The following is a 14572-nucleotide window of genomic DNA, read 5'->3' on the forward strand; positions in this document are numbered from 1 at the left end:
GATGCACACGCTTCGGGAACGTCTGTTCTGCAAACCTCCGTGGACAGAAGCAAGGCCCCCAGCTGTCACTCAGCCTTGCCCGCCCGCTCCCCACTCCCCGGCCCCCGCCCCCCGGCCCCTGGTCCTCTGGCAGTGAGCACCTTCTCAGTAAACCACTTAGGACAAGAAGGGGGGACTGCTCTGAGCGGCGGGTCTGTGTTGATGTTGCAGGGTCCAGGGTGCTTGCAGAGATCCTGGGGAGGCCGTACCTGCTGGCCACACTGCACACAAGAGTAACAGGACCAGAAGGTAAGGAGAGACTGTCTGCCTGGTGCTGGGGTCCGGGGGAAGAGCAGGTGATATGGCACGTTCCGCCCAGGCAGCACCAAAGAACTCTTGCTTGGGACCCGAGTCCTACGGCAGCCCAGCCCAGCCAGTGGGCAGGGTATCTGGGATGAAACTGCCCCAGGGCCGGGCATGACGTCTGGTTTGCTGAGGAATAGCGTCGCAGTGACTACTCGCCTGCAGTCACGGGTAAGAGACGGACAGACAGGGCCCCTCTATGGTGGTGGACACCTCCCCAGGAGCACGGAGCCTGCCAGAGGCCAGCTGGATGGAGTCAAGGTTGCTGGTTTCCTCCCGTTCGTCGCCTTTGAAGGAGCGGGTGACAGGCAAGGAGAGCCGCTTCCTGGCAGCTCAGTGTTAGTGCCCCTCTCCCGAGAATTCCCAGCAGAAATGAAAGTAGAAAACTTAACAACTTGCAGACGTGGCATTCAAGATGCAAACTGTGAGTCATGCACTTGGAACTAATAAGCCCGCAATAAGCGTGGTCCCGGAGCCGACAGAACTGACATGGATGTGCCACAAAGCATAAAACGTCTCCTTCCGAGCCCTGCTGACAGTTCCCATAAAATGCAATATTCTCTCAAAATGCTGGCGTCAATCAAACCGCCGCCTGACACATCCTCCGTGTGAAAGCTTCCCTTTTTCTGTGGGAAAAAAATCAAAGGAAACGGAAGTTCCCAGAAATGCCAATTATCCTAAATATATGTGAAAACTGAAATCTGAGCTCTAGCCCAGGTCATGGGCAGCCCACTGTCTGGGAAGCTCTTCCCCCGAATGCCCGCAGGAATCTCAACTGCAACACGTGAGAAATAGTCACCTCCCCGCCAATCGGATGAGCCCAGCCCTCCCCTCTGAAGCATCTCCACCTCCCATGCCTTGACCTGCTTCTAACTTGGATGGTCACAGCCTCCCAGGGTGGCCCACTGGCAAAACTGTTCCTGTAGGTCCTGCCCACTTTCAGTCACTCATCCCTGCTTCTCCTGGAGATGGCACCCCGTGTGTGTCTTCCCCAACCAAACCACCCCCTCTGTGCCCATCCAAGATGACGCTCAGAACCCCTCGAGTTTCTGAGACTTCATCACCCTCATTCATGGCTGTGCCCAAGCCCTGTTGTGTGCACATAGTAGGCGCTTAATAGATGCATGGTGCGAGGTGGGTTAGAAGGCTCTCTGGGCTCAGTGCATCTCGTCTTCAGTTGCCCTTAGAGTTCCAGTGTCTGCAGAAAGCCAGCCAGAGAGGCCCTCCCTGCTTGGAGGGGGCCCAGCTTAACACCCCAAGTCAGAATGTACCCATCAGCATGAGTGACGCCGAATGCAAGGACTCCAGTATCAGCTCGGATTCTTGTTTAATCTAAACTGTCTATCTCTGTTCTGTTTCTCCAGACTTTCGGTTATGAGATGACCCTGGCAAGGTTACCTCATAGGTCCCTGTAAGTCAGTGAAACTTTAAAAATCATCATTAATTACATTAACCGTCTGGTGCTGTGGTAGATAAGGCAGAATCTAATGACTACAACTCCATTGCATCTTAGTTTAGAGCGTGTGCCACAAACAGGGCTCATCTGCATGTGCATGGGGTAGACATGCATCTGTATGTGCTCAAAGAGAAAGGGAACTCGTCGTCAGGAATCTGGTGTCACCCACTTAAGCAGAGTGACTGCAGAGGCATTCTCGTGCCCATTTATATATTCCATTTCTCCGGCGCCTAATAAATCTTTTATCTTCTAGGTCAAAGGCACGGAGGGAAGGAGGGTGTGGAGTTGAGTCATGCGGACAGAGTCACGCCTGTGGAACTTTTACCGAAGCCCGTGATAAGGCCCCCGCAGCATGACCGACCCCAGAAATGCCCAGTGCGCAGCAGGCCTGGCGACAGACCCGGATTGGTTTGCTTGTTTGTTTTTGCAGAAGCTCAGACGGACAGCCGTCAACCAAGGAAGAGAGGGCTGGCAAGTGTGGCCTCAAGTGCAGAACGGCTTTTCCAGCAATGACTATAGCACACCTTCCTGCTCCAAACCCTGCAGGTCTGGGCTGCCCATATATGAGGGCGTGTGCACCCCAGGTCAGCCAAGCACAGCCCAGGCCCGGAAAGCAAGGTGAGCGGTGCCAAGGCGCAGTGGTGTCGTGAGCAGGGGAGTCAGAGGTCAGACCTCCCGATGGGCCTGGGACAAGTCAGGAATCCCTGTGCTTGGAGGGCTCTGTTCCCGGGGCTTCCAGTAGACTCGCCCCCAGCCGACGCCTCGCCTGGCTGCCTCACTCCTGCCTGTGAATCATCTCTGCTCCGTTCCCTTACTCCCCATAAATTCTCTGAGCAATCAATACTGTGAACAGCCGATAAGTGATCGATCAGTGCTGGAACCTCTGCAACTGAGGATCCGACTCAATAGAATTCTTACCAGAAGCGTTCGCAGGAAACAAATCTGGTGATCAGGTGGGTGGCTTCTAATTATGATGGAAACTTAAAAATAAAGCGAGTTCCAAGCTGAAATTCTTCAGCCTAAGATACGATCAAGGAACTGGGAGAATCTGGCTGCCTTAAATGAACCCCTCGTCTCTCGTAGCCAGAAGTCCATGCCGAGTCTGGCTCCAGGGCTGTTCAATCATAACACACGTTGGCTGTTATATTTGTGGCCTCTGCAGATCTCTGCAGTGAGAAGCAGAGAGGGAGGGAGAGGGGATGAACAATTAGAGGAGGGGTGTTTGGGGGGATCACGGTGAGTCCAGGGCCCCTCACCAACCACCAGCCGCTTCTACCCTGCTGCGCTGCTCCTGCCGGGGACCTGGACCGGCCTCACCAGGTGGGACCCTGCGCAGGAGGCCCACGTGCTCACACAACCCCCTCCCTTCCATTATAACAGACACTTCATGACCAGGAAGCTAATTGTAACATCCAACCCAAGCAAAGACACCCCCACAGAAAGAATCCTAAGACCTACTCACTAATGTCAGCAAGTGAAGAATGCATGTGGGGATGGGTTCGAGGGCGCTGGGCCTGTGAAGGGAGGGCATCGCCCAGATAAAGTCTAACTTATGAAAACTGGGAACGTGCAGAGATTCTGGATCCACGGCGCCAGCGTGGTCACCTGGGAGGGCTTAGCTGATCCCAGCAGTCGGCTCTGGCTGGGCTCTGTGGTAGTTTATCCTGCATGGGGCTGAGACGCCAGGAATTCTGTGGTTCCATGAAGAGCAGGAGCTCAGAGACTCAGGGGGCCAGGACTGTCAGGTCTGGTCCGGGCTCATAGTTGTCCACATGAGATTCAGCCCCAGCGGGCTCTATCCAGAGGACGTGTGAGCTGGCGTTTCCAGAAGGCCATTGTCACAGCTTGGAAGCCACAGAGCTGTGATCCCAGGAGAGGCAGCTGGACAGGGTTTTAGCAGAAGTCCCTCTCCAGTCACCACGGCTACCCTGGGCCTCCGATGCTGGGGACCGGATGCTGGAACCTCTCCCACGAATGCTGCTCACAATTGCCTCCAAGAATCATGGGGTGTGTCTGGCTGTAGCCTCTCCCCCCCTCACATAGATTTGTCTTTCCAGATCCTAAGGACAGGAAGGCTCCCTTTGAGGGTTAAGTATGTGTTAAAGGAACCAACCTGCATGTCCTGCAAAGGACATTTTAAAATCCGTCCTCAGATCGATCGTCGGCCTGTGCCTAACAGAGCAGGGCCTGCCATGTCTGTGTTGACTCACTGATTTATGCAACAAAGATTTGGAGTCGCTGGGCTGGAAGCTGGACACAAAGAGGGCAGAGCCCCGGGTCTGCGGGGAGATCTCTCCCCACACATGGGAGTCTGGTCACTGGGGTTGGACGCTGTCCACATGTCTGTGTTCAGATGACGTCACGGGGGTCTTGTTTGTCTTGGCCCATTGTGGTCACAGGGGGCTTTGTGCTGGGACGGGGGGGGCACCAGGCCAGCTCCAACGTCCAAGGGCTGCTTTCCTCTCTCCCGGACCCTCACTCGTCTGACATGCCAAGGAACTGAAACATGTTCCTGAGGCACATCCTCCATCCACATCAGCATGATGGAAATGAACGCCTTGCTTTTTACCATAAAAACCACCGTTCCTCTGCCAAAGCCGGGTGTTCATTCACGTTGTTATGTCTTCGGAGATCACTGAGTGTTTATGAGTAGGTTGTGAAACCGTGCGATCCTTCAGCTGATGTTGGCTGTTTTAAAAACAGACTCATTTTGCATGTGGAAGTAAGAAAATGTTACAGTATAGACAGACATTATGCAGAGTTCTTTACCTTAAGTCTGAGATGGGGGTTGAGAAGGACTTCATTAAAAAAAAAGGATTGTCTTATTCTAAACAGCTGCTGAGGTGCACGGTGGCATAATCGCTATGGTCCAATAAAAAAAGGCTCATCTAAATTGCAGACGGTGATAAAATTGAGACTCCACAGATAACTTTTTGCTGCAAATGTATAGAATAAATGATCTCGTAATATGATAAAGTCGCCGGTCCTCTCTGTTTGCGGTTCATATTAAAACTTCACTTGCGATGTGACTGTCAGGCAGGTTTCCCAAAACGTCCCCGTGGGACAGTGAAATTGAATAACCTGGATCATCTACCAGAAATAATAAAAAAAAGGGACACATTCTATGTCATCAGTAAAGTCCCGAAACTTTGTATTCGAGAATGAATTATTCATTAAAAGTTTTCGAAAAAGTCCTGGTGTTGCAAAACCAAGTTTTTGAACAATGAAAGGAGTGGTATTTTAAAAAAATAAACTAGGATGGATGCATCCTTTCTTAGAACGGACTGTGCAGTTAGAGCAACGAAGTGAGGGTCACAGGAACAACCCCACTGGGAGGATGTCCTTATGGCCCCTCCCAGGGAGGCTGCCCCCTTGCCTGGGCCTTGGAGACAGGACCTGCCCTCCCCAGACCCAGGCGGGTGCACATAGACAGTCTTAGGAGCTGGGGACCCGGATTAGGTCAATGGGGAAAACTTACAAAGTAGCCGGTGGAGCGTTAACAAATGTAGATACATTTTTCTACAGAGAGACTTTGAAAACAAGACATCCCTTCCTGCACGGAGCCCACCTCATGGCAAGTTTAACAGTCCCTCCTACTTACCACTCACCCCCCACCATCACACCGCTTATCTCCTTCTGCTGGTTTGCTGTTTATTTTAACAATGTTTCACAGCACAAGCAATTCAAAGATACGGTGATCTCCCCCCAAATCAGAAAAATAAATAGATCAATAAAATAAATGACCCAAGGTCCGTTCTCTGGAGATGACCATGGCAGTGTGTGTGTCACCTTCCCATTGAACTACCAATGTTCATTGTTGAGGGTTCGGTGTTAAATTTCCTTCCAGTCTGTATGTTCCGATTCTTCACCCAGAGCGCCCTGAGCTCAAAAACAGAGAGGAAAGCTGGCGGGACCAGAGGCCGGGTCCAGCCCGGGCAGCCCAGCTGTCCCCCTGGGCTTTGCTGACAGCCAACGGCCGCATGACTGTGCGCGTGCATAAAGGGACAGGAGGGACGCTGCCACAAAGGGAAGAAACATAAATATTCAAACTGCAGGGCCCCGGGCAGCGCCCATCAGGTGCAAGGAAATGTCCTCTGATACCTGCTCATGGCGTGGGCTCGCTTTGTGCTTCACCTTTACCTGTGCACACGATGCTGTAGCTAACGGTTCTCGAACGCTCTATTCTTAGCCATGACGTGCCATTTCGTGTCATCTTGGGAATAACCCCACAAGGCAGGGGCCTTGTCATTCCCATTTCAGAGGTGAGAACACTGGGCACAGAGCGATGTGCCCCTTTGCCGAGACCACCCACTGGTGACCGTGCGGTGGGTGTACACGAGCCTCAGCTCCCCCCAGACCACCACGTCCTAGAGCCCTGGGCTTCCAGACGTGCCCAGCATCCGTACTGTCAGGAAAAGCACCTGTTTGTATTCTTCTTACTTTGGTGCCTTCATGTTTCTGCTCTTTAAATATTTCATCAATCCAGAGCTGACTTTGTTTGCAGTTTGAAGAACTGAATGTACCTTTTTCTCCACAAATGTAAGCAGTTGTCCCGCTACCTTTTAGCCAACAACCCAGCCTTTCTATGTCTAATTTAAGAGCCACCTGTAGCCTCTACAACAATGCCGTCTGCAGGCTCCGTGCACGTCTTGTTTCTCGGGTTTTCCATTCTCTACCCGCCTAAGTCACACTCCACTCTCTTCTGTCTCCTGAACACTGTCGTATCTGCCAGGGCAGCTTCCCCTGAACGCCATGAACACCCCGGCCCCTCTGTTCGCTCGCTCATCTTGACAACCATCTGAGCCGTCGGGCGTTTTGACTGGGTTTTCACTTTCAGATTAATTAGGAGGAAATGGCATGCTTAGAATATTGAGCTATTAATCCCTCCATTTGTTCGTCTTAGTTTATATCTTTCAGTAAAATATACAGATGGCTTCCAATGAGATTGCATGGGCTGGAGCTGACCCAGGAATGTATGTCCGGTTGCTGCTATGAAGTTGCTTTGTTCACTGCGCCTTCTGACCGCTGCTAGTATTTGGCAGGGACAGGCCCGGTGGCTTGGGTGTGGCCTCTATCAGCCATCCTCCGTGTTCATTCCCATCGGTTTTCAGATGATGCGTTTAGGCTTCTCAGACGGACTGCATAGGACGTGTGTGTGGTGGACACTTACTGCATTTTCCAGGGTGCTTTTATAAGCACTCTTCTCCGAACAATTAATGTGACCAAGATCCTTCCCGGCCCACCTCCAGGCGCGTCCCAGTGACGGCCTGGGGAGCGGCTCTGTGCAGGTCCCAGGAGGAGGGCGGCAGGGGTGGGAGGGGGGAGAATGTCATCAGAGCAGCGGTGATAGATTTGAATCTGCTTGGATTTGCAGGTGATTGAGAGGCTTCCAGCCTCAGTTAAAAACCAGGAGCAGCTTTGGCACAAAGAAACAAAGGTTTTACTTTCCTGAGCCTCCATGCCTGTGCAGAGCCCCAAAGGGAAAAACTCCCACCAAGCACAACAGGGCTTTATCACAGAAAGTTCCGTCGTGTTTCCTGTAAGCCTCCCGATTTATAAAAGCGGCAGGTTATTAAGTTTTTCCGAGTCCGACTTTCTCCAGCACCTAATTCTTCTGGATCCGAAAGCAGAGGGAGCCACTGGGGTGCAGGAAGTGGGGTCCCGGGCTGAGCTCCATCAGGGGATGCAGTGCTGGCCTGTGGGGACTGTGGCCTTTTGGGGTTCCCAGCAGATGAAGAGAGCGCGAAAGGACAAGGACTGAGGACAAGGACGGAGGACAGAACAGGTCAAAGTGAGGCCTGGCTGAGGTCCCCGCGCTGCGCTGGGGGAGGCACCGCAGTCCTGGCCACGAGAATCGCGATGACGCCCAGGAAGACATGGGCACCATGCTCGCACAGGACCACCATCCTCGTTGGTGCGACTCCTCGGCGTGGCTCCTCCACAACCGTCTCAAGTGGGTGTGAATGGGCGCTGTGGAAGCAGGTCCCACAACTCAGCCTGAGAGACATCTGTGTGCTCGGCACCTGCCGCTGCTGACTTCGCCCCCACTGTTGGCAACAGCGTCTGTCCATGTGGTTCGCAAGTGAGACCCAAACACGACTTCTTATGTAAACGGGGCTCAAGTCCACAATGTGGGCTGTGGAAACAGAGCACCTCCCCTATCGTACATCCCATCTGGCCATTTACGTCACTTACGAAAATCTAGCTCACACGCCGTCGAAGCTGCGATGCCCGCCTGCCGGCCGCTGAGCGTGATGGCTGTCAAAGCAAGCCCGCGTCCCAGGGCTCCGTGGCTGAGCGCCTGTCGGGTTAACTGCCTTTGTGACTGGACGTGGAGGGTGGGAGAGCCGATTTTCTCCTCCTCGCTGCAGAGCTGAGTGTGTTTTACCCCGAGTGTTCTGAGAACAGCCTTCTGAATTGCTGCTTCTATTTCCTTAAATGACATACAGTAAATCTTATTACATTGGACTTCTCTGCCATGCCCCAGATTTCATTGAATGTCGGTTTCATTCAATTTGCATAAATACAGGCAGTTCCGTCTCCCCAGCCGCTTAGACTGGGACACAGTCCCCCTCCCTTCACCAGAAGTGAGCTGTTGGGCACGGCCTTGGGGACGAGCAGGGCCCACCCGTTCCCCTGTCATGGCCACAGTTCCCACCACCAATGCTTTTCTGGGTACAGGGCGGGCCTTGTTTGCCCAAACCCGACAGAGCTCAGTAGTAAGAATAGGGCCCCGGAGCGCCCAGACACCTGGGCAGTGAAGATCACTGACACTATCCGGGTGTGGAGGTGAGGGTGTTTCTGGATGGATGAACATTTGAGTCGAGAGACTGAATGAAGCAGATTGTCCTCCTTGATGTGGGTGGGCCTCACCCAATCCCTTAAAGGTCCGAAGAGAACAAGGCTGATCCTGCACACGTGAGAGGGAACCTCCTCCTGCCTGCCTGTCTTCCAGCAGCGACACCAGTTCCTTCTCCTGCCTTTGGACTTGAGCTGGTACACCAGCTATTCCTGAGTCTCCAGTCTGCTGACTCACCTGCAGATTGTGGGACTTGTCAGCCACCATAATCACAGGAGCCAGTTCGTAAGTCTCCTTACACACACACACACACACACACACACACACACACACCAAGGGTCTGGAGAATCTAACGGGGGGAATGGAAGGTTCTGTGTTGAGGTTGCTGAGATGGTGGATACATGTGTGGCTGGTGCTAAACTTTTCCATGAAGAGGGAGTGACAGGTGGCGGGTGCCCACAGGTGGGGGCGGTACAACAGTACGACAGGTGCATCAGTGGATGGCAGGGGGTCTGAAGGATGCAGGTTCTAGACAGTGGTCAGCAAACTCATTAGTCAACAGAGCCAAATATCAACAGTACAACGATTGAAATTTCTTTTGAGAGCCACATTTTTTAAACTTAAACTATATAGGTAGGTACATTGTTATTAACTTAATTAGGGTACTCCTAAGGCTTAGGAAGAGCCACACTCAAGGGGCCAAAGAGCCGCATGTGGCTCGCGAGCCACAGTTTGCCAACCACGGGTCTAGCAGGAAGCGAGATGGTCTGGAAGGGCTACTGAGTCATGAGCACCTCTGGGTCTGCATGGTGTGAGCAGGGGGGATGTAGTGACCACGCAGCCAGCCTGGTATCAGCAGGAGCAGAGAAGAGGGACAGGCCCAGAGTGTCCGAGGGAGTGTCAGGTGGGAGGGTGTGGGGATGGGACAAAGGGACCCCACGCCAGGTCTGGGGTGAACACAGAAGGGTGTGGGATGCTGGGACCCAGCCCACCAGGGGACATCCACACACACCAACAAAGTTGATGCTCTTTCCAAGACTGAATTTAAGGTCCGTTCTTTAAGTTTCCAATTCCATTCAATTGAATGTCTGCTAAATTAAGAGCCTAGCACATTGTAATAGGATGTAATTGCCTATTTACACATATATTTATATAAGGAGATTATCACGTCAAAATCCTGACTTTGAAAAACAAAGTTTATGCTCTCAAAGCTGCTTCTACAACTCCATGATGAAATTGCATCCTTTTATTTCCTGCAGGCCTTTCTCGTGCTGAACTTAAGAAACCCCGGTGTCTAATAAAATGTATCTGAACCCCCAGTATTCCATTATGGGAAATGGGTTTCTAGCTGCCTATGCTAATTATAGAAATGACACCATTAAGTGGATGTCTTTTGAGCAAATCCAACTGTATTACCTGCAGCTAACCCCACAGAGTAATCGCCAGATTTTGTTATTGTATACAAAAGGTCATAGTTCAAACTCATTCAGATGCCAATTATGCACCTGTTTGGCTCATTTCTAGTAATTTCATGTAGCGGAAGATTTGTTATTCTTCATTTATAACCTACTAAACCTGGTAAAACTGAGATGTGGGCTCCCTGGGTCATAAATGAATAGAAGCCACTCTCAGACAAATGAAATGCTCAGAATAGAATGTTTACAGCACGCTGCTGAGAGGTCTTCATGAAATTGCTTAGGCTGCAATCTCCATGCGTGGTAATGAAGCATGTGGAGCCCACCTGAGTGTGTGCTCTGAAAACCCTCATTCTGGACAGCAGGTACTGAACGGGGTTTCCACCCCAACTCTGAGGGGCTGCAGCAGGCAGACGCCCCTTCACCTCGATGGGGTGCAGACAGAGCTTATCCACGTGATCTGAAGGCAGGGAGCGGCTGCATTTGACGAAGCTCACGATGCCTCCCGCCCGGCAGCCTGAGGCAGCTGGACCCTGCGGGAAGCGGAGGCCTGCCTGGTGTGTTTGTGGCACTTTAATTGCAGGTGGGACTACAAGTGGGGTCCTTTCTCCTTTCTTCTGCCCCAGAATTTCTCTTGGCATCTTAGCTCATTTATCTACTCACTCCTATTTTTCTTAACATGTAAGGGTTCATTTAGTGTAATCTCAACTCTGTCAGTTTGTGCATTGCAAACACCCTCTCCTAGTCTGTAATTATGTTATTAACTACTAGAGGCCCAGTGCACAAATTCGTGCACAGGTGGGGTCCGGCCAGCCGCCCCGATGGGGGCCTATTGGGCCGGACCAGCGGGGTGGGGGGAGGGGCTGATGGCAGCTGGTTAGCCAGCCCCAGCCCCAATCGGGGTGGGGGGGCCAATTGGGATTGGGGGAGCTGATCAGGAGCAGGACAATGGGGGGGAGGGGCCGCAGGTGGTTGGCTGGCTGGCTCCACCCCCGATCAGGGTGGGGGGAGCCGATCAGGGGCCAGGCCGGCTGGGGGCGAGGGGGCCCGATTGAGGCCCGGATGAGGCTGGTTAGCTGCTGCAGTGTGCATCATAGCCACCAGTCATTCTGGTCGTTCTGCCATTCTGGTCACTGGGCTTTTATATATATAGATGGTTAAGGTGCTTTTTCCTTGGGAAGGTTTTTTTTTCTGTGGTTTTGGGGGGAGGGTGGTGATGAGAAGTGCAGTGAGAAGCAACCCTCACCTCCCAGATCCTTCACGCTTTCGTTATCACGATGTCATCAACACACCCTACCCACCCTCACCTAAAACTCTGAGTGTGTCCTTTTACACAGGCAGTTAAGGAAGTTTTCTTCTGTCGCCAGTGAAATAGGGCCTGCTTGTGCTGCAGGGGTAACCAATCTCCCAGCTCTACTCACTAAACACTTTTCTTTCCCATGGTGATTTTTAATACCAACTTCCTGTATAATACAGGCCAGGTTCCTTCTGGGCAGCGAAGTTGGCTTCATTGGTCTATCTATCAGTATACTTGTTCTCAATCTGATTAATCATTTCAGCTTCACAATAAACCTTGATATCTAGTTGGACAAGATAATCCACGCAATTCTTCAAAATCATCTTGGCCTTTTACTCTTCCGTATTTTAAAATATTCATAGAGAAGCAAGAACCGTGCAAATTGACGTGTGTGTGTGTGTGTGTGTGTGTTATGATGATATGTATATGCCAGAGGAAAAGGCTCAAGTGGGAATTCTACACACTGAATGAAGACGGGTCACTAGATGAGTTAAGTCATAAACTAGACACAGCTGAAGAAAGAATAGCAGATTTGGTAAGACAGCTGAGGAAATCACCAAGGGTGGCACCCAGAGAGAGAAAAGGATGGAACCTATGGAAGAAGTTAGTAGACGTTGGTCAGGACAGGATGAGATGAGCTCCATCCACACAAGTACCACACGATGGAGAGAGAGAACAATGTAGAAGGGCACAGCTCAGGGCAGGGTGCGGAGTGTCCCATAAAGGTCTGCTCCGTGTGGGAGGTACTTTGTGATGAGGAAACCAACATGACCACCGTTGACCCGAATGCCAGCGATGGGCTCTGCTGCCAGGACACCACCAGCCCCAACCCGGTGGTCAGAAGCCCAAGCTCCTATCCCTCAGGAGCAACCAATGCTGCTGCCACTACCAACATTCAGATGGAGGGTGGCAACCTTGGCCACGGCTGAGTCCCTCCAAATGGAGCTATCCCAGGGCCTCTGAGGGGTGGAGCTTGGCCCACTTCACCATTGAGGACATGAGAGGCAGGGCCAGGGCAGGGGAGGCTCTGCTCCCTAAAACCCGGGGTGGCGGTGGGGGTTGGCATGATTCAGTACCACGCATGGATAATTTTTGAAAGTTTGTGTCAGTTCTTCGCAGTTTTCCTTTTCATTTAATTATGAAAACATTATGTTTCTCTGAAGGAAGCCAACAGTTGGTGTTGATCTCTCACGCGCTCCAAGTGCGGTTGGATAAACAAGCCAGTTTTGCAGCTGCTCCGTGATGCGAATGTTTGACGATGTATGTCTTTCTGTTTGATCTGTGGCCCAGGAGGTGAGAAGTTCAGTAAGCGTGTCCCCTCCTGGTACCAAGCGGGCCGACATCCTGCACAACCTCGGGGAAGATGCCTGCCAGCGGATGTCCAGTGGGGCTGGACGATGGCCCTTGAGCTATTCCAGTCACAGCTCTTCCTGCGCCTGAAACCGCAGCCCAAGTTAGGAAGCTCTCATTCCTGGAAGGAGCTGTGTTCTGATCCAGAGAGTTTCTCGCTGACCTCCCCAGGCGTGGTTTGCACAAGATGAGCAGCTGGAGGCTGCAGTTTGGAAAGGACTTGGGGACACGGAGAAACGCCCCCAGGACGGATTCTTCTCCTCTTTGGTATCTGGTGCAGGACAAGCTCCTGAATATGGGCAGGACACGCGTTTTGTAGTTACACAGTCCCCTCAAGTAGAGTTCAGGCTTGTTATTCGAAGGCAGCTTGTCTGATATGGTTCTTTGTTGCTCATTTATGAAGCCAATTGTTCACCTAATTAGTACAATCCATCCACCTTCTAAATACAGGACTCCTTAAAGCAGAGACCATGAGGTGGGCTCATCAGCCAGGCACACACGGGTCAGTGGCAGCTGACGGTCACCCTCAGGAGGCTCAGGACCCAAAGTCCAATCCAGCCAAAGGCCAGACCCAGAGCCAGGCAGGGACACCATTCCTGAGAAGGAATAAGGAGTGACCAAAAAGGGGAGAGGAGGAGCCGCCATGGCGCCGAGGGGAGCATCCCGGATGGTTAGAAAAGGAACCGCAGGTAGCCCTGAGGACCCAGAGGTCCAGCCCGTGTGGTTTTGTCAGGCCACACCCAGCCTGGGAAGGCCCAGGTCAGCATGGGACCTAGGGTGCTGGGTGCCCCTCCCAACAAGAGCCCAGCAGGTGGGATTCTGGAGATGCTGGGGGCTGAGGCCTTGTGGTAACGTCCCACTGGGCACGGCTAGGAGGACATGGTGAGTGCAGGGGTCCAGCCAGCGAAGCCCATGGATCAGTCACCCGTGGTGGCACAACCCTGCAGACATGGACACCTCCAGGCTCTGTGGCTTCAGTGGCCAGTGCGCTGCAACTGCCAGCCTGAGCTAGGGGGCACTGCTCACAGTCCCAACACCCACCCCCTCCTCTGCCACCAACCTACGGGTCCAGAGTCCAGCGTCAGAGCAAGCCCGTATCACGGGGTCAGCCACCCTTCCTGGTCACACGCAGCCACACTCCTGTGGGTCTGCAGCCCAAACACACACAGGTGCTCCTGACCCACCTGGGGGCAAAGCTGTGGCATCTCCAAGGCCATGGTGACTGTCCTCAGGGTGTCAGTCCTTCCGGACCCCACGTCCCCGAGCCCGTGGCCATGGTAGACCCGGGTATGACTACATAGGACGTGAACCTGATGCTGTTCACGAATTCCCACATCTGAGAAGCAAAGAAAAATGCCAAGGACAACACCCAGCAGACGAGTGGGGGAGAGGTGGGGAGATGCTGCAGGCCCCCCAGACTCACAGCCCTCCCACGTGTGCCTGCAGGGCGGCAGCTCATTGCTGGGTGAACCTGATACCCAGCTCCACTGCAATAAAGCAAAGCGCTGTTCCCGCAGCCCCTTCCCCACGATGCAGCCGTGATGCCCAAATCAGTTTAAATTTGCTTTTTAATTGTGTACATTGCTTCTTATTGAAGCTTCTGACTAGAAATATGTGTCTCATTTTATTTCATGTTCTTCAATTGACCCAAACACAAAGGCATTTTTCTCAAATACTAAATGCGCATGTACCTTTTTAATTAAAGCTTTAAAAGCTCTTAATTAAAACTATAAATCACGGGCAGCAATTCCTACCTCCCGTCTCGCAGGCCTCGCGGTTTCCTTCTTCGGTCACGGTGACCTGCGGGGGGAACAGAGGATGAGGGTGACTTTCACATTAAGTCGATTGCAAAGCAGCGTCTTTGTCACCTGCCAGGCATCAGGTGGCTAACGGGGCCTGGGCCACATCATTCC

General features: G+C 52.4%; 1 long non-coding RNA gene across 1 annotated transcript in view; it reads right to left on the reverse strand.

Annotated features, from left to right (window-relative positions):
* The window catches only part of LOC118669651, a 103669-nt gene that overhangs the window by 856 nt on the left and 88241 nt on the right, over nt 1-14572 (reverse strand). The window contains exon 2 of the long non-coding RNA XR_004972080.1: nt 14414-14459. This is a non-coding gene — a long non-coding RNA (uncharacterized LOC118669651). The remainder of the gene's footprint in view (nt 1-14413; nt 14460-14572) is intronic.

Source organism: Myotis myotis, unplaced genomic scaffold, assembly GCF_014108235.1.
Source record: "Myotis myotis isolate mMyoMyo1 unplaced genomic scaffold, mMyoMyo1.p scaffold_m19_p_15, whole genome shotgun sequence".
In the NCBI taxonomy this organism is placed as follows: domain Eukaryota; kingdom Metazoa; phylum Chordata; class Mammalia; order Chiroptera; family Vespertilionidae; genus Myotis; species Myotis myotis.